Genomic DNA, 27,224 nt, shown 5'->3' on the forward strand with positions numbered 1-27,224 from the left:
TTGAAGTAGGTTTGGTTCTTGCTGGCGTAGAAATAGGGGTTTGCTCATCAAAGTTTTGCCATTTAGAATCAATAGGAATATTAGATGAAGCTTTAGATGGAGAGGTAATAACAGATGGTGAGGGATGTGGCTTGATTTCTGGAACCATAGAAAAGTATGTGGTACAGAAGGAAACTTTACTGCACTGGGTGAAAACCTGGTATCCTTATTTGGATTTTCAATATCCATTTAGAGTATTGCAAGCAACGGAATATTGTCAACAAGTTGATCCGACATGCCAAGATAGAATATTTCTCTGCTCAAGTAGATTTGTGCACAGGTGATCAAAAGAAACTACTTGAAATAGTAAACAGTCTTCTACATAGATCAAGAAACACTGTTCTTCCAACATCTGTCTCAAACAATGCTCTTGCAAATAACTTCAGAAAATTGAAACTATACGTAAATCATTTATTACTGACTCTCTGAAAGATTCTTCTGAATTTCAGAAGGAAGAAAAACTCATTTCAAAATTATCTTTATTTCGTCTTACAAATACTCAAGAAGTTAATAATGTTATTATGAATTCACCTTCAAAGTCTTGTGAACTTGACCCATTACCTACATACTTGCTTAAGAAATGTATAACTGTGATTGTGCCATATATATCTATTATCATTAACAAATCCACTCAACGAGGTGTTTTTCCTGATAGCCTTAAGGTTGCACATATTCGGCCACTTCTTAAGAAAGATGGCTTACATAAAGAAAGTTTTAAGAATTACAGACCAGTGGCAAACCTAAAATTCTTGGGGAAAACTATTGAACGCATTATTTCTAGTCGCATTACTGATCATATGAATACCAATGATGTCTATGATCCATTTCAATCTGCTTATAGGGCTAACCATGGTATTGAGACTGCTCTACTTCGAGTAAGCAGTGATATACTTTCTGAAATGGATAATGGTAGAATAGTGGCTATGGTCCTTTTAGACTTGAGTGCCGCATTCGACACTGTGGACCATGAAATTCTGCTTTCGCGTTTGAATAGTTTCGTGGGTATTGATGCTGTTGCTCTGGAGTGGTGCAACTCTTACTTAAACAGACGACCTCAATATCTTTGTATTGGGGATGAATTATCCAATCCTGTATACATGGATTATTCAGTTCCACAGGGTTCAGTCCTTGGACCTCAGTGGTTCCCTATTTATACACTTCCAATTCGTAGAATTTTGGTGAAGCACAATATTTCATATCACGTTTATGCAGACGATACCCAGATTTACATTGATTTCAGTCCTTCTCAAGATGAGAGTGTTAAAGCCATCAGATGCCTTGAGAGTTGCATCAATGATATCCGTTTGTGGATGAGACGTAATTTTTTGAAGCTTAATGAAGAAAAAACTGAGTTTTTGCTTTTTGGTTCTTGTCATCAGCTTGCTAAAATTAATATTCCTTTCATATCAATTGGTAATGTTCAGGTTCGCCCTTCCACTCATGCGCGTAATCTTGGTGTAATTTTCGATTCCAATATGTCTATGAAACGCCACATTTCCAAAATAACAAGTTCTGCTGCATTTCATCTCAGAGGCATCTACAAATTACGAAACTATTTAAATGATAAGGCAACTGAACAAATTGTACATTCTTTTATCACTTCAAGGTTGGATATGGGCAATTCCTTACTCCTCGGTCTTCCACATGAACAGATTCATAGACTCCAATTAATCCAAAACTCAGCTGCACGTATTGTAACTCATTCTCATAAGCATTGTCATATCCACCCTGTCTTAAAAAACCTGCACTGGCTACCTGTAAAATATCGTATTATGTATAAAATTCTCCTTATTGTTTATAAATCACTTAAAGGACATGGTCCAATGTATATTTCTGACTTATTACATATTTATGTCCCCTCTCGTAATCTAAGATCCACCTCTCAATTTTTATTATCTGAAATTAAGTCCAAACATTCTTGGGGGGATAGGTCATTTATTGTTTCTGCCCCTCGCTTATGGAACCAACTTCCCTTAAAAATGAGAAAAACATCTACTCTCTCTAACTTTAAGAAGAGCATAAAATCACACTTAATGACAAAAGCTTTTATATGATCTTATACCATTAAGTTTTTCTTCTGTCATTGTTTTGTATTATTCTGTATTATTTGTATCATTTCTCATTGTCATTTGCGCCATGAACATTCTTTGAGTGGTGTGTGCGCATTATAAGTCTTATTATTATTATTATTTCAGGATTAGCATTTTGACGTTTAGAATCATCATGCCTAAGGTGATTAGCATGCACATACCGACGGTTGTTCCCTGGTGTTCTAACCGCATAGGTTTGTGGACCTTTAACCTCAGGTATCCACTTAACCTTTCCTCCTCTCAAATGTCGGACTTTTACCGACTGATATAGGTCGAAGGATATCATTTTCGGATTTACACCATCTTGATAGAATTTAGATCTAGCCTGACGGTACTCGACCGAACGTTTTAGAGATGGCTTAACAAGTGTAAACTTGGTTCGGGGAGCTCTTTTCAAAAAGAGCTCTGCTGGGGTCTTTTCAGTAGTTGTGTGGGGAATATTTCTATACTGAAATAGAATGTGTGCAACCTTATGCTGTAAACTAGCAAACTTTGTTTCTGATTTCTTAAACATTCTCTTGAAAGTTTGAACATGTCTTTCTGCCAAGCCATTGCTAGAAGGGTGGTATGGAGGGGTCAAAGTGTGTTGAACAGAGTTAGTTTGAAGAAAACTTTTGAATTCCTCTGCAATGAACTGTGGACCATTATCAGTCACAACTTGTACAGGAAGACCAAACTGAGCAAATACTGTTCGAAACTTGGAAACCGTAGCCGAAGCTGTTGTACTCGACATGGGAAAACTTCAAGCCACTTAGAATGACTATCAACCAGTAACAGAAACTGTTGGCCATTAATTTCTGGAAAATCTAGGTGAATTCTCTGCCATGGTTCGGTAGCCCAAGGCCAAAAAATTAGGGGTGTTTTCCTTGGGGTGTTCTGTTCATTTTAACAAACAGAACAATATCTAACTAGGTCCTCAATGTCATAATCCATGCCTGGCCACCAGACAAAAGATCTACCCAGAGATTTCATACGAGACATACCGGTGTGACAATCATGCAATTCATTTAAAATGTGTTGCTGACATTGTTGCGGAATAATAACACGTCCACCCCATAATATGCAACCATTTTCTAATGAAAGCTCTAACCGTCTTGTCCAATATGGTTTCAATTCCTCCTCCTCACAATGTTTTGGCCATCCAGACAAGGTATATTCGTATACTTTTGTTAAAACAATGTCTTTGTTAGTGGCCTTCGCAATCGTCTCAGCTGTAACAGGAAGCTGATCGACTACGGTAGAAAAAACATAACATTCATCAGGATCTTTAATTTGAGTTAATTTGTCTTGTAATGGCAATCTACTTAAAAGATCCGCATTGGCGTTTTGTGTAGAAGTGCGATATTGATAACCCGCTAAAATTAGAGCCCAGCGTTGCATCCGCGCTGCAGCTAAAGGCGGTATCGCTGACTTTGGACCAAATATGCGGGTCAAAGGTTGGTGGTCTGTCACCAAGGTAAATTTACGACCGTAAAGATACAGGTGGAACTTCTTTAACCCGAATATTATAGCAAGCCCCTCTTTATCAATTTGGGCATAGTTTTTCTCTGCTGAACTGAGTGTCCTGGAAGCATATGCTATAGGACGCTCAGTACCATCGCTTAAACTTGTGGCTTATAATCGCACCTAACCCATAGGGACTCGCGTCTACGCTCAATACCAGTGTTTTCGTAGGGTCATAATGAATTAGTACTTTATCACCTGTTAGGACAGTTTTTACATACATAAAAGCTTGCTCGCACTCGTTGGACCAACTCCATTCCGACTTGTGTTGCAGCAATGTATACAAGGGGTGAAGTTTGGAAGCTAAATTTTCAACAAACTTGCCATAGTAATTAACTATTCCCAAAAACGACTTTAGCTCTGAAACATTGGTAGGTCTTGGCGCACGCATTATTGCTTCAATTTTGTCTTGAACTGGTTGGATGCCCTTACCGCTTCGATCATGACCTAAATATTGGACTTGTGGTTTGAAGAATTGACATTTGCTTGCATTTAAGCGCACATTAGAATCTTAAGATGTTCTTCGACATTGTTTGTCGCAACAACAATATCATCCACATAACAAAATACATGAGGAATACCAGTCAATATTTTGTCCATAGTGGATTGAAATAGCACAGGAGCCGTTTTTACGCCGAAACAGAGACGCTTAGGAGCTAATAAACCTTTATGCGTATTCAAAACTAGCAACTGCGCCGATTCTGCATCTAAAACAATTGATTGAATGCACCAGTTAGATCGATTACAGAATATACTTTGGGTTGTGAGCCTTCCTGAGCCAATTTCGCAAAAAAATCTTGTACATTAGGAAGCTTATACCCATCATCTTCAATTACACTATTGACCTGTTTGTAGTCTCCACAGACCCTTACAGATCCATTTGCTTTAGGTACATGTACAGTGGGGGACGCCCACTTACTAGACGTTACTGGGGTTAGGATATCTGCTTTATCAGAAAATAGTTTACAATGCTTCTCTACAAGCTCACGAAAACCTTCAGGATCACAAGGTTGGCAAGTAGGAAGCACAATTTCAGATTTTCTTAAAGCACCAATGTCCCCCAAGTGATTTTGACCTTTTTGTCTTAACTGCGGTTCGGATTTCACAGTGAATATTTGGTTCCAATCTAAGTTTATCTTTTGCAATAAATCTCGACCAAACAAAGATGGGCATTTACCTTGTACAATAATGATATCAGCCAGGTGGGAAGGGCTAGACTTAAACTTAACAGGTACACTAACGTAGCCTAATGTAGGAATTAGCTCACTTGTATAACTGCGTAAAGCAAAATCACACTTCTTTAAAGGGTACATATTGGCTAACTCTGACATGTAAGCAGATTCTGAAATCGTTGACCTAGTAGCACCAGTGTCAATTTCCATTGAAATATTCTCTGCCTTCCCTTTCCCTACCGACATACGAATCATGTAAGGTGACACACTGTAATTACTAGTGACATTGTATAGTCCAAAACCTTCAGACTGGTACCTTTCATCCTGAACACCATCAAGATACACGCTGTCCTCTGCCTCCTGATTGCCATCGGCCACGTGTTTGGTATTAGCATGTCCCGCTTTGAAATAATTTGGTCTTAACCCTCCTCTGTGCCTGGTGTTGGTATTTTAACTGGAACCATGTTGTCCTCCAAAGCGACATACCCGCTGTAAGTGACGTTTCCGTTTACAGTTATGGCACGTAACTTCCTTGTATGGGCAATCAGCTCGCTTGTGTTCACCTCCACAGCCTTTACATTTGTAACGAAATGAGCCTCGACTGCCATGAGCTTTGCCTTTGAAGCGATGGGTTGGTTGTCCACTATACACGGCATTGGTTGCGTCTATATTAGTTGTATGCAGGTAATCTTTGGTAGCAATATAAGACATTTCATCAGCTAAGCATTTATTTTTAGCCTTGTCAAAAGTTAGATCAGCCATAGATAGTAGATGCGTTTGAGTTTTCGACATTTTGGCATGTAATCCACAAACCAAACGGTCACGTAGGGCTTCTTCCAAAAAGGTCCCGAAATTGCAATGGGCACTTACGTTTTTGAGTCTGACTACGAAGCAGGATATAGATTCGTTCTCCCTTGGGTAGCTGTCCAAAATCTATGTCTTTCTGCGATGACGATTGGACGTGGTGAATAGTGATCCTGTAGTAGTTGCTTTAAATCTCCGTAACTCTTAGTGTTCGTGAGGACTACATAAATCTTTCAATTATCGGTAGGCGATTACACCCACCACAGCAAGGAAAAAGTTAGCAGGTTTTTCCTCTGCTACATCATTCGCTGCGATGAAAGCGTAACATCTATCTGCGTAATCTGCAAACAGTTCCAGCTTTTCGTCGAAAACTCCGACATGGCCGAAAACAGCCATTATTTCATTGGCTTCGTTTAGCGTATATTATTTAACAGCATCCCATCCTCGTCGCCAATTTTATATCTTGGAAAAGGTGTAAGGAAAACCGAAAGATTCCAAGAGAGACATACTATAGAGAACCCGGAGACGGTCTTTCGTGGTCAACAGCCTGAGTGTGTCTGAGTAGTTTATTTTCATTACATTATTAGAATACAATATATTGGTATGCATGGCCTTTCATAAGGTATGCACGGCCGTTCATAATACTTAGGGTGGTGTGCACACGATCTACATATTGCACACGAACTTCTTTTATTTGCACATGTTACTCAACTCTTAATATATAACAGATTCCAATGTGAAATTTGGAATATGTTGTCTATACCAAGAGTCACTAAATGTCTCCATAAAGTACCATTGGTATTCGCATGTAGTAGTACATTACACTGGAAGTTAGTGCAGTGGAGTAGGATGCACACAGCAAAAGCCAACTTGGTGTAAGCCATTGTGTCATAGGAAGAAATCCATTGTATCATCCCAGCGGCGGATCCAGGATTTCGCCGAAGGTGGGCCCAGATGGGAAATGCTTAATCGTCTTCCTGGGGGAGGGGTCTAAGGGGAGTGGGTCCCCCCCTTTGGAAAATTTCACAAAATATGGAGGTCCTCGGTGCAATCTGGTGCTACTTTTCGTGAAAGTTTGCAGTAAAATTTATTTCCAATAAATCATGTATTCATGGTTTGCCGGGCATATATTTGCAATTTCGAGCAATGAGCTGGGATTTACGTCTTTGGGGAGTAGGTGGTGATGCAAACTACTTTTTACCAGGCTACTCCAGGCCATTTCATCTTGGATGCCCCCTTCCAGATGGAGACTATTGAGTGCCCCTCTCACCTTCACTTTATCAGAATGATGGTGTACTCTTTTTGCAAATTTATTTTACAAAAAATTACACGCACAGTGGCGTAGCTAGGATTTTTTGAGTGGGGGGCCATGGGGGGCTGTTCTTTCTTGTGGGGGGGGGGGGCCGAAGGTTACTATCTAAGCGGAGCGCCACCTTGGTTGGCGCGGAGCGTACAGATAAAATTTGAGATTTCAGCACCCCCCAGATCGCAGGAGATGGCACCTGTGAGGCAAAATAGCAAGCAAAAAGATGTGCAGATTTGGTGACAGAAATGCAAAAAAAGTTTTCTCTTTCATGCTGACTGGCCTTGCCAACTCAGCCAGACTTTAACTTGAGGGAAGTTGGCATCATTTGTCGTTTCAAGCTGTCAAGGCCTTTCTCCCAACTCAAACCCCTGTGGGCTACCGGTAGGTTTGCAGGATATGCCCACATGTGGACTTAAATAGCATTAGAGGAAGGGGATGGAAGACTAACACGCATCGATGTTTCGGTAATGGTCCACATTGGTGGCTCGGTGCTAATTAGGCCATTTATTTGGTTTCTAGAGGCAGCTGTCATCAGAATGAGGGCTTTTGTGCCAATCGATGACCGATAACATGTATTGGTATGTAAATTTCTTCTTCATATATCTAGCAATACTCTAAAAACAAATGAGTGGATTTCATTCCATTGGAGTGATCACTCGGCGCACTTCAAATTAAGAGTGAAATTTAACTCTATTGGACTTAACCCTCACTCCTAATATGAGTGAATATGAGTGGAAATTCACTCTTATACCGGAATGTGCTCAGTGATCACTCCCATGGAGTGAAATTCACCTATGTTTTTATCAGTACAGTACAGTGCATATCATCATAGACGTACGTACTACGTACGTTCGTATATCAGACGCACTCGATACCCACGATACGATACGGTCCTGGAGAAACAATTTCCACTCATCATTTTTTAAGGCGATATAGTAGTGAGTATTGAACAGGCACAGCCGCATGTTTGCAGGAATTTCACAATTCCCAATATTTTATATCTCTACCAGTAGTGTTTCGACAGTTTCGTGGGCATAAAAAAGTTGTTTTGTGGAATATTCAATGACATATCAGGGGCGGATGCAGGATTTGTGACAGGGGAGTCTGACTGGTCCAGCCGCGCCTGAACGTAAGACTATGTAAGCGGAGCGCCATCATCGGTTGGCGCGGAGCGTACAAGAAAATGTTTGGCTTTACAAACCCCCCAGATGGCCGGAAACGGCACTTCCCAAGTATTCTAAGCAGCATGTACCTAGCCTGAAAATATGGATCTCATGTCTGCAATTTCTCAATTGATGAGAAAAAAACAATGTGTGAAATATGGTATTACATATCAGATGAGTTGAGATGATACAAAAATCATAATGCCTTTAGCCCCCAATCCCCTCCCGTTCCGTCACCACTGTTTGATGCAGGGCCGGATCCAGGATTCTGGAAGGGTGAGGGGTTTGCTCATGAAAAATTCGTTGGCGCATCCTAGCAGCCTACCGCTCTGTAACCTCACCGCCGAAAAAAATTCGAACACCACCATAATTTTGAAACTTTTCGGTCTGAAAATTGAGATCGTTAGGCATTTTCGGCACGTGTAGCACGCGTGCACACTATAGTTCATTTGACGGAAAAGACACCTGGGTGACTTGTGAGGATAACCGCTTTTCTGACGTCCTACATGTTTAAAATTGGCGTTTAATTTAATTATTTTTTCTCTCTCTTTTTTTTTGGCCAAGAGCAGGGGGGTCCGGACCCCCCCCCCCCCCCCCGCTGGATCCGCGCCTGCATATATTCATTTGACTCGAGGCAATATATGAAAACCTGATACCTCGGCTCAGTACAAACGGAGCCAATCTTTTGATAGATTGTTGCGCTAGGTGGAAGCACTGAACATATTTTCAGCAGATATCGATATCGCGCAGCACAACAAGGTTCGTGGTATATGGTCGCAATCGTCGCATCGACCATTGCCATGCCATGCTGTGTGACCATTCTCATGATTACTACAGATATTGTATTTTCTTATTCTGCCAGATGCAGACGAGATAATTGTGTAACTCTATTTCCCAAATTATTGAACAAAAAATATAAGTGAATCGCACTTATTTTTATTTTTTTACAACATTTTTTTTACCCCATTCCCAGTGGGGGCCAGTGGGGGGCAGCCTATTTCATGGGGGCCTCGGCCCCCAGGCCCCCCGTAGCTACGCCACTGATCACGCATGGGGCCCTTTCCCTCGAACGCGGTAAAAAAAAAATCAGGATTTTCAAAAAGCCCCCCCTGGATCCGCCCCTGCATGATCCACTTGAGCACGTCAATAATATTGATCTTTCCTGGAAATGAGATTCACTGATGCATGGTTGAACATGGATAGTGCAGTGTAGTAGGATGAACACAACAAAAGCCAACTTGGTGTAAGCCATTGTGTCATAGGAAGAAATCCATTGTATCATCCACTTGAGCACGTCAATAATATTGATCTTTCCTGGAAATGGTTGAACATGGTCCATAATGTACAGTAGAATACAAGAAAACAAATATAAAGTTCCACAAAAATACAGCAAAAGTTGATATCGAAATGTCAGCAAAATTGTCCAGTAGTTGAATGATGCTATTCTCAACCTCTCTGTGTAATTTCACAATATAACTCTCAGATGGGACATCACAAAAGTATGCTAAGAAGAGTGCTGATGTGGAGGCGACCTGCAAGGGTGCACTACCAAACTTGTCATGGATGGGAGGAGCAGAAGGGATGGGTGGGGCAAGCACAACCACGGTCCACCCCTCTAGTTTGGTGTGCATGATCGATCATCCATACCCCCCATGCATTGTTTCATGGAACGCTGGGCTATCATAGTCAAAGCCGGTTACGGTGTAGCCCGTTATACCAGCAGAATTGCCTGTAAGGTTTCATAATAGTATGTACGATTTTATGACACATAAGTAAAGAAAGAGGCTTGAGACCACGACGTCACTACCATTTGAAAAAAAACCTATTCTCTGGTCATTCTGTTTGCAAAAAGAATGATGATAATCTAAGAAATCAATTTAATTTTCCCTACTTATAATAATTCTACATTCCAACTATAAACAGATTAGTGATTGCTACATTGCCCACAAATTGCCACCCATAAGCCAAAGAATAATAGGTTTTCCCTGTGATAATTTTTACAAAGGCCGGTAGCGTCTGGCGTTTACCCGGGATTTTTCATGGGGTGTCCCATCACCTTTAAGAGATTTTCTACTGTACGAAAGTGTGCTTAGATGCCAAATGGTGTAATTTGTTGCCCATCTAAGGCAACACTATACTAACATCATTGACGCCTTCAGGAGTTCCGGGTAAATTTTGGGGATTTGGGGCATCCAAATTCACGGTGATGTCACATATATACAATCAGCATTGAGCGTGTGTTTTTATATTGAGGTATCAAAAAACACCTCAAGGTCCCCACCCCTACAAGAATGTCTCCTAAGATCTTCGCTTCTTCACGCCTCCATTTTGTGTGTTTGTGACGCTGGCCCCACAGGTTCAATTCCCATCTCGAGTATGGCTGTCAAAAGCTGTAGTGTTAGGTTTTTTTCTTCAATATCCGGTGCAGTCCAATAGCTGTACTGCAGTTGTTGTTGATTCCATTGTAGTGGTAAGCAATTGATTCGGGTTAACTGTGTTCATTAGTTAGGTTCGACAAGGCTCTCCTGCAGTGGCGACGGACAGGTTGCTACCTACTCTCTCAGCATTCGGGAAAGTGACTAAAGGCTGAGAATTGACTCACGTCTGTCGGATTGGGACATAAAATGACGACCCCGGGAACAGGATCAGATTGTAATAGTTACAAATCTGCCTCTCTTGTACTCTGAGCACTGTGCGAAACTACAAGGAAGATTAAATCACAAACGAGACAAGGGGCCCCGGTATATAAACACAAAATTAGTATACACGCAAGTCTGGTATATGCAAATTCGGTATACACACAAAATTACTTGCGGGACGACTCTCCATGGAACTGCTACTCTGAGTAGTAGTTCCCTGGACGCACCAATAGAAAAAAAAATGAGGCATGTGCAATAAATCTTCCTAGGTAATATGTTATGTTATTAACAATGTTATATTATTAATCTTAGTTGCTACAGAATACCGATACTGTATCAGCTTATAGGCAGGGACGTAGCTAGGACTGGTGGGACTAGGATTGGGGTTGTAGGGTAAAAAAAAATCGACTATGGTTAGTCTTTAAAGCCCATAAATTACGACTGCGGCACAAACTCGATTGCGCACGAAACGCAAAGTTTTTTCCAGCCGTATTATCGTGTCCGATCTTACGGTCATATGACGTCATGTTGAATACAAACAGAAAGTAGGCTAAACAAAGTTAGAGACATCAGTTGTCATATATGAAAAGAGTTGCAGTAAAAATGATTAAATCAGACTTGCAACTTGTAGTACATGGGTGATATCATATACATTCTTACTTTCTATTTCAATCTTTAACTCTCAATTAAACTAAATATTCACAGAAGCACGGAGTGCTGCACTGTTCGACAATTATTCGCTGTTGTTCGACCGAAAAGAGACTGGGGTTAGGAGAAGTTTGTCATGTGTACTTTTTTTGATATCACTGGCATGTGACGTGATTCTCAAATGAGGTGTAGGTCTCCATACATTCTACATAAAATACGAGTTCTTCGCATTATGTGCAAAATGTGCTTTTCCCTTATACCCCTCCCCACGACCGTCACCATTTCCCCATTTCCACTCTGCTTTGTAAATCAGACACGCACGCATGATTTCGCCATGGAGGTCCAATTCACGATACTGATCTGTATTCCTGTGGGAGGAGTCTTAGGGGAGGGGTGGCCCCTTCATTTTCAATATTTATTTATATGATGGTCGTCCGAACCATTCGCCCCCCCCAGCGTATGGGCCTACATATATCTCATTTTTCGAAATGCCCTTGGATGCAAATCGGAGCAATCAGTTACACATCCATGTACTAAAATAGTTTTTGATCGCTCGTTCTTTTCACAATCGCTTTTGCGATCCCAACATTTCTGATGGTATTATTTCCTCTGTCCCCCGCTTGCTACGCCAGTGGTCCCTTTCGCAGTACCCTGATCGGTACAGAGAGAGAGTTTTTTTGTTGATTTGTTAAGGTTTTACGGCCTTTTTTCAGTTGTGGCGCACTGGCTTGTTTTCCCTACTCCATTGCTTGAGCACCAAGCACAATAGCAGTAGGTTCCAGTCTTCGGTATGACCCAGCCAGGAGTCGAACCCCTAACCTACCGGCTGCAAGTCGGATGCTCTAACCACGTGACCATGCAGTCGGTCTGAGGGGAAGGGGGAGTACAACTGAACGACAAATGTTGTCGGAACTGTAGCGAAATTTTATCATCAATTCTAAAAACATTTGATGATGATGATTTATGATTGAAATCGGCCTGACATTTCGACTGTCGAAACGTCAGGCCGACTTCATACATCTTATTCTTCAACCTTGGTGATTTTGTGAATAAGCAGTTTTTATCAGCTACGTTATTTTACTTTTAAATTTGGTTATATCAGGGTTGTCCAACCTTTTGATGAGGAGGGCCACCTCGAATGATTATGATAAAGGAGGGGCCGCATGAGCCTACAAGCTCCTGTGGCATATCCAGGGTTTCGTGCCAGAGCGACAAATTTCAGTGGCCCCGCCAGGGGTCTGTATGGGAAATGAATTTTCCATACAAGCGGAGCGCCACCGTAGTAGGTTGGCGCGTGGCGTGCAAGAATAAAAATCGCCCAAAAGACCCCCAGATTGCAGGAGATGACACTTCACAAGCCTTCTGATCTGTATCAAAAAAATCTTGGGTAAAAGTACATTTGTAAATCAATGAGGTTGGCGGGCCGGACGGGACCTTGCGGCGGGCCGCACTGTGGCCCGCGGGCCGTAGGTTGGACAACCTTGGGTTATATAGAAGACGTGGAACATCCGGTCAATTTCTAATTACTACATGCATTTTTGGATTGTCAGATGCTTTAAAGTTTCATATCAGAATAATAATCTGATATATCAGAATAATAATCTGATCTACCAGATTAAGAAAATTTTCTTTCATGCCCTAATGGGCTTTCGTACTACGGAGTTCACCAGTTGAAGGTTCGCTTGGTTAACGGGCTCGTAGGGGGGGGGGGGCGTATTCTGGTTTAGTTCGGGTAGTAACCTGGGTGGGGTATCTGTGTCGATGTATTTGTGCGGGTAGAGTTTTCCCGGAGGTAATTGCTGGGGGGTGGGGTTAATTGTCCTCGGGGGTATTTGTCCTCGTGGGTGTATGTCAGGGGGTAGCTTTCCCGGGGGTAGCTTTCCCGGGGGTAGTTGTCTGGGGGTACTTATCCTCGGGGGTATTTGTCCTCGGTGGTGTATGTCCGGGGGGTAGTTGTCCTCGTAGGTATTCGTCCTCGGGGTTTTTTGTCCGGGGGGTGATTGTCCGTGGGGTACTTGTCCCGGGAGTATATGTCCGGGGGGTATTTGTCCGGCAACCCTTTCTTTCTGTCTGATACTTCATAGGGTTAAATCCGTACAAAGCATCATTAACCTTTACGAAGGCGCCTCTGGCTCTAAGTATAATGTAGAGAAAACCGAGTTACTAGTGCTCGGAAAGGGCAATGTACGAAAAGGTGAGTTAATAAATTTTCCGATAAGGAACAATTTTATCGCAGTGCTTGGTGTTTGTATCAGCAATGATAAGGATGCTATTGAAAGAGAAAATTGGAAAAAGAAGACTTAACCCCTGGTCATTGGTAACTTGTCACACCCACACACCAAAGTGTGCACAATTCAATCAATCTCTCCTGGGGCACCAGAGTACACCACAACCACGTGTCCCCCCGGGGACTTCCCATAGGGTGCAGCCACAAACCGGCGCACGCAACTATATTTACAAGTTACCTCGCAGGTCCCCATTTATACACCTGGGTGAAGAGAGGCAATGGAGATAAAGCGCCTTGCCCAAGGACACAACGCAATGATCTGGCCTGGGCTCGAACCTGTAATCCTTCGATCACAAGTCCACTGCCTTAACCACTTGACCATAACGCCCTAACCTTAACCTTTGTGACATTGTTCTGAAGAGGGACGCTTTACGTATGAAGTTCATCTGTAAACTACTTAGTAACAATATCATTCCGATGCTAAAAAGTTGAATGCTGTATTTTACCTCTATGAGAAAACTTTTACCGTATTATGAGATGTTGAGTACCTGGAAAAAGCTAACGGATTACGGATAGAAAGTTATGCCCTCCAGTGTACAGGGAAGAAATTCTTATGCAACCGCTGTTCCATAATCCAATTATTGCAAATGAAACTGACGTCTTTAACAGAGATTTCATTGAGGGTGGTATTATTTGTGTAGGCGATCTTATTTATGAAATGATCACAAGACGGCTTCTCGCGGAGGGTATCCACGAAGCCATTACTATGGCCAACCGAAATTGTAAACTTGATATTGATGACGAACATGATAATGTCACATCTATTTTGAAGGCTTTCCAAAAAAGTTCGCTTGAACAAATCTATTCTGGCGATAAAATTGTTAGTCAAAATGACAATGAGCCCCCTTTCACTCAGTCTCTCTTGTGGTAATACCAAGCTGGATGCGTCCACCGTTAATGTCAGAAATGCAACTGATCTCCTAAGGGAGGTCGGTCTCAACAATACCAAAAGGCGAAATCCACTGGAAACAAAGGTGGACCAATGTCTACAAAGGTCTAAAAGCCTTTCACGATAGTGACCTTGATTTCCGTCTTGTACATAATATTTTGTTCTCTAACGCTAAGTGCTTTTTACGTGATCCGCCATGCGGGATACAAAACGTCACGGTCAAACGGCACTACCGAACCATCCCATTCTGAAAAACGAAACTCAGGTCAAGCGAGCCAAAAAAACAACATACGCCCTCCGACCTGCAGCGACAAAAAACGACCAACACCCCCCCCCCCCCACAGAAACATTCCAAAAACTACAAAAGGACGACCCGCACGCAGCGAAACGAAAAACCCCTCTCCAGCACACCACCGTCCAAAAAAGGCAGCCCCAGATAAACGGCGAAAATCGCCTTCAACTTGAAGGCGAATGTCAGACTTGTCAGGCGAATGTCAGACAAGGTCACCGCCTCCAAGACTGCCTGCCAACTGGCAACCTTCCCCCTAAAAACCACATCACATCTATTCCGCCACACATGTTTTTTTGCAATAGAGCAAACCAAAAATAATGCGATGCAACAAACAGCAATCCAACAAACTGGAGGGTGTACCCCATATAATATAAAGCCCTGTCCTACCGACCACGAACGGTCTCCCGTTAAACGTTCGGTCCAGGTCTGGAGCCACTCCCATAAGTTTAAAACAATGCAGCAATGCCAAAAAACATGAGCGGTACTCTCTAAGCTGTGACAGCCGGTCCCTGGGCACAGTCCATCACCCAATCGTATCTTTTCAAGCTTGTTGACTCTCCTCTATGAACCATAATGAAACTGTCTTGCATCTTTTTGTCGATTGCACAACCGTAAATCTTCTCTGGAGATATTATCAAGAAGCTTCAGAAAATCTGTGAAATCAACCAACAATGACAAATGGAAACAAATAACTGTTACGTATGGAACTTAATCATATGAGGAATTTGGACTGATTTTATTCTGAACACTTGAAAAAAAAAGTTGTTTGGACCACTCGTGTTAGCCTTCTGAACGGAGAAATATTCAAACCTTCTTTCATAATTCACTGCAAAAGAAAATCGATTTCTTATTCCATTATTTTTTCACGAAAAGACACTTGTACATTTTGGGAATTCTTTACTCATAGTGATGCCATTCTGGATCCTCTTGAAGATGGCTCTTACGAGTACAAGTTTGACAGTTAATATTCTCACGCCTTCCCCATTCTAGGATTACTCCATTATTGTTGTGCATGTATTGATAGTGTTGTATGATTGTTCTACTTTTAAATATATTCTTTCTTTATTTCTTGTAACCATGTTAATATATGTACATTCAATCGGAAAACCATTGGGTTCTCCCGTCCAAAAAAAGAAGAATAACCCCCCCCCCCCCAAAAAAAAACCGTTCTCGTCCGACCGATCACCGACGTCAAGCAACGTAGAGCGCAGTCAGTACTTGGATGGGTGACCCGCCTGGGAATACTGGCTACCGTAGGCTTTTGCATTCATAATTAAAACACTGTTGCCATGAGCAACGCGATTTTCAAATGGAATATATTAATAAATAATTCGAAGCCTAGTCAGTATTGGATGGGTGACCGCCTGGGAATATTGGGTGCCGTGGGCTTTTCTTTTCATAATTAGAACTCGGTCTTGTCACGAGAAACGCGATTTTATAATGGAATATATTAATAAATAATTCCTTTATATATAACAAGTATAGATTAACACTATATATATTAAATCCATTGATAATAACCTACCAAACAAATATCCTACATTTCAACTCTGGTAATGTCTAGGGCTACATCGCGTCGACTATACGGGTTCTCGTCCGATCACCGACGTCAAGCAACGTAGCGCGCAGTCAGTACTTGGATGGGTGACCGCCTGGGAATACTTGCTGCCGTAGGCTTTCGTTTTCATAATTAGAACTCTTCTTGTCACGAGAAACGCGATTTTAAATGGAGTAAATTAATAAATATTTCGATTGTTTTATATATTATAATATTATAGATATATATTAAATAAATTTATATATAATTTATATATAATATATATATTATTATTTCACCTCTTGTAATGTATACGGCCACATCGCGTCGACTTACCGGTTCTCGTCGACTATACCGGATTGTGCTTTTGACTTTGGCGGGTAAACATCGTTTTTATCAGTTCTCGCTTTCGAACATATTTTGTACAACTTGCAGAGTTTTCCTGCTTGTATCTTTCCGGAGTTATTTTTTGTCTTCTTCTGTATGACCTTTTCGTGCCGATTTGTGGAAAATTACCAGCTTTCTGGACAGTTTTGTTGTGAAGGCCTCAGCGTCTTCGGGCGCAAGGGCTCTCTATACGATGGAAATGGGTTCCTCGAAAAACAACGGTGCAGTGTACGTGTATTCGATAACTCTTATAGCGCCAACGAAATTACGAAAGTTGTTGCAAATGACATTGGTCAAGAGAATATTATTGGAGTTGTGAAGACCAGCGACCAATGGATTATTACGCTGAAAGATAATCTGGCAGTTGGCTTTCGTGGAGTGCGGACGTGTTTTTCGCTCTCGCTCTCCATCTGATACAGCTACTTTCTTACCTTACTGTGCTGTGCTATACTTCCCGCCGGGCGGGTGTGTGCGTTTGTCGTGTATAGTTACCGTATATCGTTTTAAGTTTAAACCTGTCTTTAGTTTGTTTTTGTTACTCCTCTGTGGCATAGCCACCTTCGGTATCATGGCATCGCGCCGTGATTCGAAAATTGTTAAGTTGACCTTCACCGGTGAACAAGCGGTTCCACCGGTGCAAGTTTTTAGTATTTTAAAGAGTAAGGGTGTTGTTGTGCCTGGAGAGGTTGATGCTTTACAAGCTCTCCAGGGTCGTAATACGTACGATTTACGTTTTACCAGTGACGTGGCCCGTCAGAAAGGTGTCACGTTGCTGAGTAACGTCGAGGGGATGACGGTTACTCCATACGAGCGATCCGTATGGGTAACTATCATCCACGTAGGACTAGAGGTGCGGCAGGAACTTGTCGTAACGGTTTTGGGTCGGTTCGGGGCTGTCAAGGCTGCCAAAATGTGCTCCTATGCACAAGCCCCTGGGGTGTTGAACGGGCACCGACAGGTTCGGATCGACCTGAAACAGGACATTCCCTCCTTCCTGTTTATAGCAGGGCATAAAGCCCACGTGCGGTATCCCGGTCAGCCCCGTACCTGCTTCAGGTGTGGGGAGACCGGGCACGAAGCCAAGGGCTGCCCAAACAAGAAATGTGGGCGCTGCCTTCGTCTTGGGCATGATAGCACCGCTTGCCCAAACGAGGATGTGTGCTCACTATGTGGGAAGGAGGGACATGTCTTTCGAGCTTGTCCCTCCTCTTATGTCTCTAGGACTAAGAGTGGGGGTAAGTCAAGTTCCGACGCACCTACTACTTCACGAGAGGAGGGGGAATCTGGTGGGATTTTACCCTCCCCTGCACCTGGTTCACCCTCCCCCGTCGTTGCAGACCCCAACCCCGTGCCCGCACCGAGAAAGTCTCCACCAGCTTCCCCCATCAACTCGTCCACTTCCGTCCCCGGTCCGCCGCCGGTATCGCCAGATCCGGAGGCTTTGTCTGACGGAGAATCGGTGGTCATCGATTCTCCGGAGGTTCTGTCTGACAGTGACTCCGGTGAATCGGTGATCAGCGAGCCGAAACGTGCCACTGGGACGAGCTGGTACGACGAAATGGGGGAACCCTCTCTTAAAAGGTCGGCTTCAAGTGACGACTCGGACGACGATATGTCGTCAAGGGCGCGCTTGAAGCTTACGGAATCGTCGTCTTCGTAGTTTTGCCCCACTGCCCTCTCATGGCCCATACACTTTCAGTTGCCACTTTGAACGTGAATGGCATGAGGGATCATCGCAAGCGCAGTCGCATTTTCCAATATTGTAAATCAATGGAGGTCGACTGCGTTTGCCTGCAAGAAACACATATTTTGGAAGAAGATGTCCCTCTATGGGCTTATGAGTGGGGTGGTGAGCTGCATGCTTCGTTTGGTTCGTCTTCATCCTGTGGCACTGTCATCCTTCTGTCAGCTCGTCAGGCGGGTTGTGCCACTAGGGTGGAGACGGATCACGAGGGCCGATTGGTTTGCATTCTATTCAAGTATCCACAGGGTAACATCGCCATTTGCAATGTGTATGCTCCCAATCGGCCTTCTGCTAGACGAGATTTTTTTAACACGCTGCCTTCCTTTGTTCCTGGTAGTGCGCCGTGTGTCATGGTCGGAGACTTTAACTGTGTCCCAGACTCGGGTCTTGACAGACTCGGAACTTCTGTGTCTGCAAGTCCCGACGCTGGGATCACAGAATTGGACAGATTCACTTCGGCACACCTTTTAGCCGATGTCTGGAGGCATATGCACCCGTGTAGTACGGGGTATACGTGGGTGAGGCCTAACGGAGAAGATGCCTCCAGGATAGATCGAGTGTATGCGCCCGTAAGTTTTACATTTTCGGGTTGCGAGACGCTCAGCTGTCCGCTCTCTGACCATGACACCGTAGTAGCACGTTTTGTTTTGCCTTCCATTTTCCCCATCGGGCGGGGCCTATGGAAGCTTAACTGTCGGATTCTTGGCGAGGCAGAGTTCCGCCAGGGTTTCGAGACCAGGTACAAAGGATGGCAAACATTGAAGCCGGCCTTTGCTTCTACATCCCAATGGTGGGATGAGGTCAAGTTGCGCATCAAACGCTACGCAATTCAGTATTGCGTGACCCGCGCACGGCGTCGAAGAGAAAAATTCTCGAAGCTGTGCGCGGAGGTGAAGTTTGGCGACCCTTCGGCAGTCATCGCTTTGCAGACTTATCTCGATGAAAAGTACCACGGTGCCCGCGTCAGGGCCCGTGTCGAAGCGGTGGAAGCCGAGGAGCGCCCTTCACTGAGGTTTTACCAGTCCGTTAGCTCATCGGCAGGTGACAGACGCGTCCCGTCTGTACGCGCTACTGATGGGACCGTGGTTAGTGACCCTCACGGCATTGTCCGCGTATATAAAGAGTACTATTCGAGTTTGTTTACGCGTGGCAATGTCGACTTGTCGGCACAGGCTGATTTATTGAGGGGAATCTCAAAAATCGTTCCCCACGATGTCAATGATATTTTGGGGGGCGAAATAACCACTGTTGAGCTTTGGAAGGCGCTTTCGAAGATGAAGAATGGCAAGTCCCCGGGTTCGGACGGGCTTCCGAGGGAGTTCTACCGAACCTTCTGGGCAATAATAGGACCCGACATCAGAGCCGTCTTCGAGGACGCCTTCCAAAACGGACTGTTAAACCAAAGTCAACGTCTGGGCATGATTACTTTGCTGCCCAAGTCTGGGGACCCCTTGGATCCCCGTAACAAGCGTCCGATCACCTTGTTAAATGTGGACTACAAGTTGCTGGCTAAGGCTTTGTGCAACCGTCTTGCACTGGCTATGCCGCATCTTGTGGGTGATCTCCAGACTTGTGCAGTGAAGGGTCATTGCATCCAGCAGAACTTGTGGTTGATGCGCGACTTGACCGACTTTGTTTATGAGCGTGATCTGCCATGTGCATTGGTGTCTCTGGACCAGCAGAAGGCCTTTGACATGGTGGATCGCGGTTTTTTAATGAATGTATTGGAGACGTTTCAGTTGCACCCAAATTTTCGTAATTGGATTTCTGTTTTGTATGAACAAAGTTTGAGTTCTGTTATCGTAAATGGGTTTTGTTCGCAGGTTTTTAACGTAGAGAGGGGGGTGCGCCAGGGGTGCCCTCTGTCTCCATTACTTTATGTTTTGTTTAGCGAGTCCCTCTCTCGTCTTTTGGAAAGGGACTCCAGACTTGTTCCATTCGTTGTGCCAGGGGGTGCCAAAGTGAAATGCGCTCAATATGCAGATGACGTGACATGTGTTGTTTCGAGTCTGGGCTCCTTTCTCGCACTCTCGCAGGATTTATCTATTTTTGAGAGAGCTACCGGGGCGAAGTTGAATCCAGAAAAGACAAAGGGCCTTCGTCTTGGTAGCTGGAGATACAGAGACTTACCATTCGGTGCGTCGTGGTCGGATCAGAATATCAAAATTAATGGTATATGGTTCGGCTACGATGCACCTGGTGATGTCACCTGGAGCGAGAGGGCTGAGGTATTTGAGAGCAGGCTCGAAACCTTTGGCACCCGCTGGCTTTCGATCCTAGGGAAAGTCACCGTAGTTAATCGTTTTGTTTCGCCCATCTTGTGGTACCCGGGCGCGGTGTATCCAATTCCGCGTCGCGTCCTGGTGCGGTTGGAGAGAGCGATATTTTCATTTATTTGGTCGGGTGGTACAGAGCTTGTCAAAAGGGCGGTAATGTACCAAAAACTGGAGAAGGGTGGGTTAGGGGTGGTTCATCTGGGAAGTAAGTTAACTTGTTTGTTATTTAAGCAGTTGTTTGTAGCGGTAACTGACCCAGGGTTGCCTTGTTCATATTTTCTACGTTTTTGGGGCGGTTTGCACCTGCGTCGATGGGTCCCGGCGCTGTTTAGCAACAGAGAACCGCATAGTAGTACACCAAACAGGGTGGTGCGTGTCATTTGCTCCGCTCTGATTGAGTTGCCCCCTGTTGACCTGTCACAGCCGGCCCTCGTTCACAGTTCGTTGCGGGATAGGGCCTTGAATGCAATTTTTGTACAGGGACGTCATCCTGTCGAAGTATGGCGTTCGGTGCATTCAAGGCTGAATGGTTGCAGGCTCCGTGACCTTGCATGGAGAATTGCACACGGTGCCTTGGTGACCAATCTGAAAAGGTATCACTGGCGATTGGGTGATGGACTGTGCCCGAGGACCGGCTGTGACAGCTTAGAGAGTACTGCCCATGTTTTTTGGCATTGCCCCTTTGTTTTGAACTTGTGGGAGTGGTTTCAGTCCTGGACCGACCGTTTAACGGGAGACCGTTCATGGTCGGTAGGACAGGGTTTTGTTTTGTATGGATTAGATCCTCCAGTTTGTTCCGTTGCTGTGTTGCAGCGTATTATTTATGTTTGTTCTGTTGTAAAAAAACTTATTTGGAGGAATAGATGTGATGTTGTTTTTAGGGGGAAATTTGCCAGTTGGCAGGCAGTCCTGGAGGCGGTGAAGTCTGACATTCGCCTTCAGGTCGAAGGCGATTTTCGCCGTTTATCTAGGGCTGCCTTTTTTGGACGGTGGTGTGCTGGGGAAGGGTGTTTTGTTTCGCTGCGTGCTGGTCGTCCTTTTGTAGTTTTTTAATATTTCAGTGGGGGGTTGGGCGTTTTGTCTCTGCAGGTCGGTGAGCGTATGTACTTTTTTGGCTCGCTTGACCTGAGGTTCGTTTGTAAGAATGGGATGGTTTGGTAGTGCCGTTTGGCCGTGACGTTTTGTATCCCGTATGACGGGTCACGTAAAAAGCACGCTGAAAGATAATAAAGATGTCGAGTTATTGCAAGAAATAGGCCTGAAAATTGGAAACGATCTGTGCACGGTCACCGGGGTGCTTTTTACGTGACCCGTCGTACGGGATACAAAACGTCACGGCCAAACGGCACTACCCAAACCACCCCATTCTTACAAAGGAAACTCAGGTCAAGCGAGTCAAAAAAAGTACATACGCCCACCGACCTGTAGAGACAAAACGCCCAACCACCCACTGAAACATTCAAAAAACCACAAAAGGACGACCAGCACGCAGGGAAACAAAACCTTCCCCAGCACCCCACCGTCCAAAAAAGGCAGCCCTAGATAAACGGCGCAAATCGCCTTCAACTTGAAGGACTGCCTGCCAAGTGGCAAATTTCCCCCTAAAAACAACATCACATCTATTCCTCCAAATAAGTTTCTTTAGAACAGAACAAACATAAATAATACGCTGCAACACAGCAACAGAACAAACTGGAGGATCTAATCCATATAAAATAAAGCCCGGTCACCGGAGTAACCAAATCGATAAAAACAGTAAGCTTCTTTGGAGTGTCCTGCTATATTGAAGATCTCCAACTATCCGGTAAGCTAATTGAACTTGGATGCAAGATAAAGTCAAAGTGGACACGTAAGCGGTATAAAGATTTTCCCACGATCGAAAATGGGATTAGGTTCGTTAGAATACAAGTGCCTAACAACACAAACAGCCTTCCTTATGCTGTAACTGTCGGCGAGGTTCACTTACGGATGAAACACAATGGGCAACCCCGGTATTGCAATAAGTGTTTCAGTGAAGATCGCATTATGCGTGACTGACCACAATATTGCTGCCGTGCATGTGGTGCTGAAGGTCACTCAGAGAGCAATATGCCCAACCGTTAAGTGGTACAATTGCAATAAGTACGGACACAAAAGCTTTTTGTGTAAGGAAGATGAGATAAATGATGAGTCCGATGTAGACACTGAAATTGATAGGTATTCGCAACCAGATGAGCCCATGATGATCACAGAACACGCGACCCATGACTGTTAAAAGTAATATAAACAGAAAGCTAAATAATGAAATGGAAACCTCTAGTGAACAGACCAAGGGGAACCGGGTATGTCCAACGAGGTGGCGACGAGGGCCACACTGCCGAACAGAGCAACTCGGACAATCGTGAAAGAAACACAAGAAACAATGGACACTAAACAGACTCAAGATGAACCCGGTATGTCCACTGAAGAGACGGCGAAGGCCCCACTGCCAGGCATAACACCACAGGCAATCGTGACGGCAAACACGAGGCTAACGATACTAACCATGCACAGGGGAAGATGAGTCAAAGGAAGCCCGCACCAACAAATAGACTATTAGATCTTGCTATAAAAGTGAAAGGAAAACCTGACAGTGTACTGAAACGAGTGGCTGCTTACGACGATGGATGGCTGAAGGTAAAACATAAAAGAGGCGGAGTTGAGAAAACACCAAGATCCGCAGTCCACACCGAATACAAGGTTAGCGAGGAACTATACGCCCAGGGGCACACCTTCTGTCTCCTAAATGTTCCAAATCGCCACCCTTAATTCTAGCGGACTACGTAACTCAAACAAGAGGAAAGAAGTTTTTTTCGTTTCTGAAGACACAGAAATATGACTTTCTTTTTCTCCAAGAAACTTTTTGGAACCAACATTTCCATGACATAGTGGAAAAGGATTGGGGTGGCGAAATTTATTCTTCCATATGCTTGATTTCAACATCAGACACGAGGACCAAGCGGTTCTACTGGTATGTATATAATGCTCCTAATAATTCGTCACAAAGGAAAACCTTCTCGGAACTACAAGGAAATATACATCATTCCAAAGATCCTATCGTTTTACTAGGAGATTTGAACAATGTTCTCAACACTTATCTCGATAGATGTCCTATACGTGTGCATCCTGATACATCAAGGAAGACCCTAAATGATTTAATGATCGATATGAATCTTGTAGATATTTGGAGAGAACAAAACCCTTAGAAAATTGAGTTTACATGGAAAAGAAAGACTTCATTCGGGCTGTGTTCCGAAATTGGACTTAATTCTTGTTTTTAAGAGCTTAACCACTAACACTGCCTTCCATAACTTTAAGCCATACCCGCACGCCGACCGTGATTTCGTTGAAAGAAAAATTTACCTCACATTAATACCGCGATGTCCTGGGTATTGGATTCTAAATAACACTTTAGTGTTAGACGATTGTTCCGAAATCCGTCAAATCATTAATGATTGGAAAAAAAATCTGATTTCCAAACTACGACAACCTAAAACGCAGAATTAAGGAGGCGTCCATCCAGTTTGGAAAACAACGACAATGAGAAATTCGTCGGACAAAGAAGAAATTATATGACACCACCAGACTCCAGTGCCTTGAAAGTGACCTTGAAGATGTTTATACCGAGGAACTTGAAGAAAGCGAGAGGGCAACCATATATTTCTTCAACCAGGCAGAAACGCAAAGTGATGAAACATTTTAAAACATATGAGCATATTATCTACGACCAAAAGGAAATTATGAATGAACAAGTCCGCTTCTATTCTGACTTGTACAAGAACGAGCCTACCGATGACCAGTCACGTTCGGAGATCATCAACAATATTTCAAAGACCCTTTCTGAAAGCTGATGCTGCCAATTGTGACCAGGATATCAACATTATTGAATTGAAAGATGCTTCATAAAAGTGTTTGAATTTTAATAGCAAAAAAGGGTGACCTGGGCCATCTTACAAATTGGAGGCCAATTACGTTGCTGAATACAAATTTTTTACGAAAACTCTAGCGAAAAAGGTTTGAAATGTTATTCATCACTAATTAGTGAAAATGTATTAATTATGAACCATTTAATCGTTCAGGTTAATGACAATAACTCTGATGGTTTTGCCTTGAAAATTGATCAGTGTAAGGCTTTTGATAGAGTTGATGACATTTACCTTGTTTAAGTCGTTGAAAAAATGGGCTTTGGCATGAAATTCCAGAAGTGGATTCAAATACTTTATAATGATATTCAAGGTTGTATCAAGCAAAACGGTTTCATTTCTGATGTGTTTCCTATCGATCGTGGTGTTCGGCAGGGTTGCCCTATCTCGGCAGTTTTGTATGTTATTAGTGCTGAACCTTTCCATGAGGCTTTTGTTAATTGTTCTTATATTTCTCGAATAAGGTTATGTGATGTGGAGGCTAAAATGTTCCAACATGCTGACGACACTACATTTTTTGTCTCTAATATTGTAAAGTATCAATTCTACTTTAAGCATTATCAGTTTGTATCAACGAGCTTCTGGTTCAGAGTGTATTATGAACAAAACTGAACTTGCAGTTTTCGGCCAAAGTCGTTTAAATGATATTGATTTTAATTTTCCTTGTAAGAATTAATATATCCAAGTTGTAGGTGTTGCTATTGGTAACGACAAACAACACATTGAACTTATTCATTGGGGGATAAGAAGGTGAAGGATTGTTGTACAATTCTGGGACGTTGGAAAGAACGCAGACTTTCCATGAAAAGCAAGGCTGTTGTTTCACGGCTTGTGTATCTTGCTACTGTTCTGCCTATTCCTAAGTGGGTGAGTAACACCTTACATCGAAGTATTATCGACTTTAGAATGGGAAGAATTCAGCAATTAAATATACTTCTTGGATCCTTCCCAGGAGGCGGTCTTAATCTGTGTGATCTCGATATTAAACGGGATGCCCTAAGAAACTTAATCAGCAAAATTTAAGCGATAATATTAACACGAATTTGATGTTATATTTTTAAACCACTGCGATATTATGAATCTTGGTATCGGCATTTTTCAAACTATTCCCAGTAAGAGCTCCCTCCTAACTATTGCAAATTGTTGTTAGCATGGAGAAAGGTAACTGATGGTAGATTCTCTTCCGACACTATCGTTTCTTCCAAACCTGATCACGATTGCACTTTTATATTTACCTATGGTTGCGATGGTGTTGACGCCTCGAAGTTAAACTTGCAGGGAGGCAACTGTTTTATTTGGAAAAAAAAACATGGTTGAAATTCACTGGAAGAATATATTTACGAATTGATCTTTTTCTATTTGGTGGGAAAATATTTATAGAGCTCCGAAGACGTTCCATTACGCCGACTTAAAAATTTGACATAATATTTTATACACTAACGATAACCTTTTTAGGTTAAAAATTGTGGACTCTCCTGCTTGCACCTGTTGTTTCACTTGTTCATTGAGTGTCCTGAAATAAGCGTGCTATGGGATAATTTTATTAGTAAACTCAGTAGAATCTATAATACACAGGATCATGATAATTGCCAGATTATTTCCTTATTTGGCCTTGGCCGCAAACGTAAAGAAGGTATTTTTTAATCGATTTTCTTCTTAATGTTTACAAGTGTGCTATTTGGAGATGCCGTTTTAGCCAACTTTTCGATGGCCATAAAAATGCATATTAGTAATTACTTCCATAATGTTCTTCAACATAAATTGAAACTAATTTATACGTTTCATAATGATAATAATAAGACTCCATAAGTTGTTCAAGATACTTGCTCAGGGCGGAGTACTTCTCAAACGGCAGAGACTACACATATCATTTTGATAGGGGATAATTTTGCCATTTCATCATCACTCTATTATGTTATGTTGCAGCCTTTTTATGTTATTTATTTCGACATTTTTCACATCATCGTTAAGATGTCTTCGTTATCCAAGTGTACTATTGGATTATTTAGGCGGTGCATGTATACAACATTTTATGTGGCTGTATTGTAATATCCTTCATGTAATTAAATTAAATTGTATTACACTCATCTAATTAATGCTTAATGCTCCTAAAGCATACAGAGCATATTTGATGGTATCACACATTACTTCTGTTATAAATTGTATATAATTTTGCATCAAGTGGGTGAGCCATTTGGTTCATCTTTCAATAAAAGAGAAAAAACCGGTTCTCGTCCGATCACCGGCGTCAAGCAACGTAGAGAGCAGTCAGTACTTGGATGGGTGACCGCCTGGGAATACTGGGTGCCATAGGCTTTTATTTTCATAATTGATAACACTATGTTGCCACGACGATGAGAAATTGAAATGGCCTACATTTACCTCTTCTTATGTCTACGGCCAAATCACGTTGACTATACCGGTTCTCGTCACGTTCAATATCGTTTCTCGTAGACGTGTTTTTCTGTGATCTCGTTTTTCACTGTTTTAGCCGTTTGTCAGGATTG

General features: G+C 42.9%; 1 pseudogene; it reads left to right on the forward strand.

Moving 5' to 3' along the window:
- The first annotated feature begins 16,390 nt into the window (after positions 1-16,390).
- LOC139957727 (5S ribosomal RNA) lies at positions 16,391-16,509 on the forward strand (annotated as a pseudogene).
- Positions 16,510-27,224: the final 10,715 nt, after the last annotated feature.

Source organism: Apostichopus japonicus, chromosome 17 (genome assembly GCF_037975245.1).
Source record: "Apostichopus japonicus isolate 1M-3 chromosome 17, ASM3797524v1, whole genome shotgun sequence".
Classification (NCBI taxonomy): domain Eukaryota; kingdom Metazoa; phylum Echinodermata; class Holothuroidea; order Aspidochirotida; family Stichopodidae; genus Apostichopus; species Apostichopus japonicus.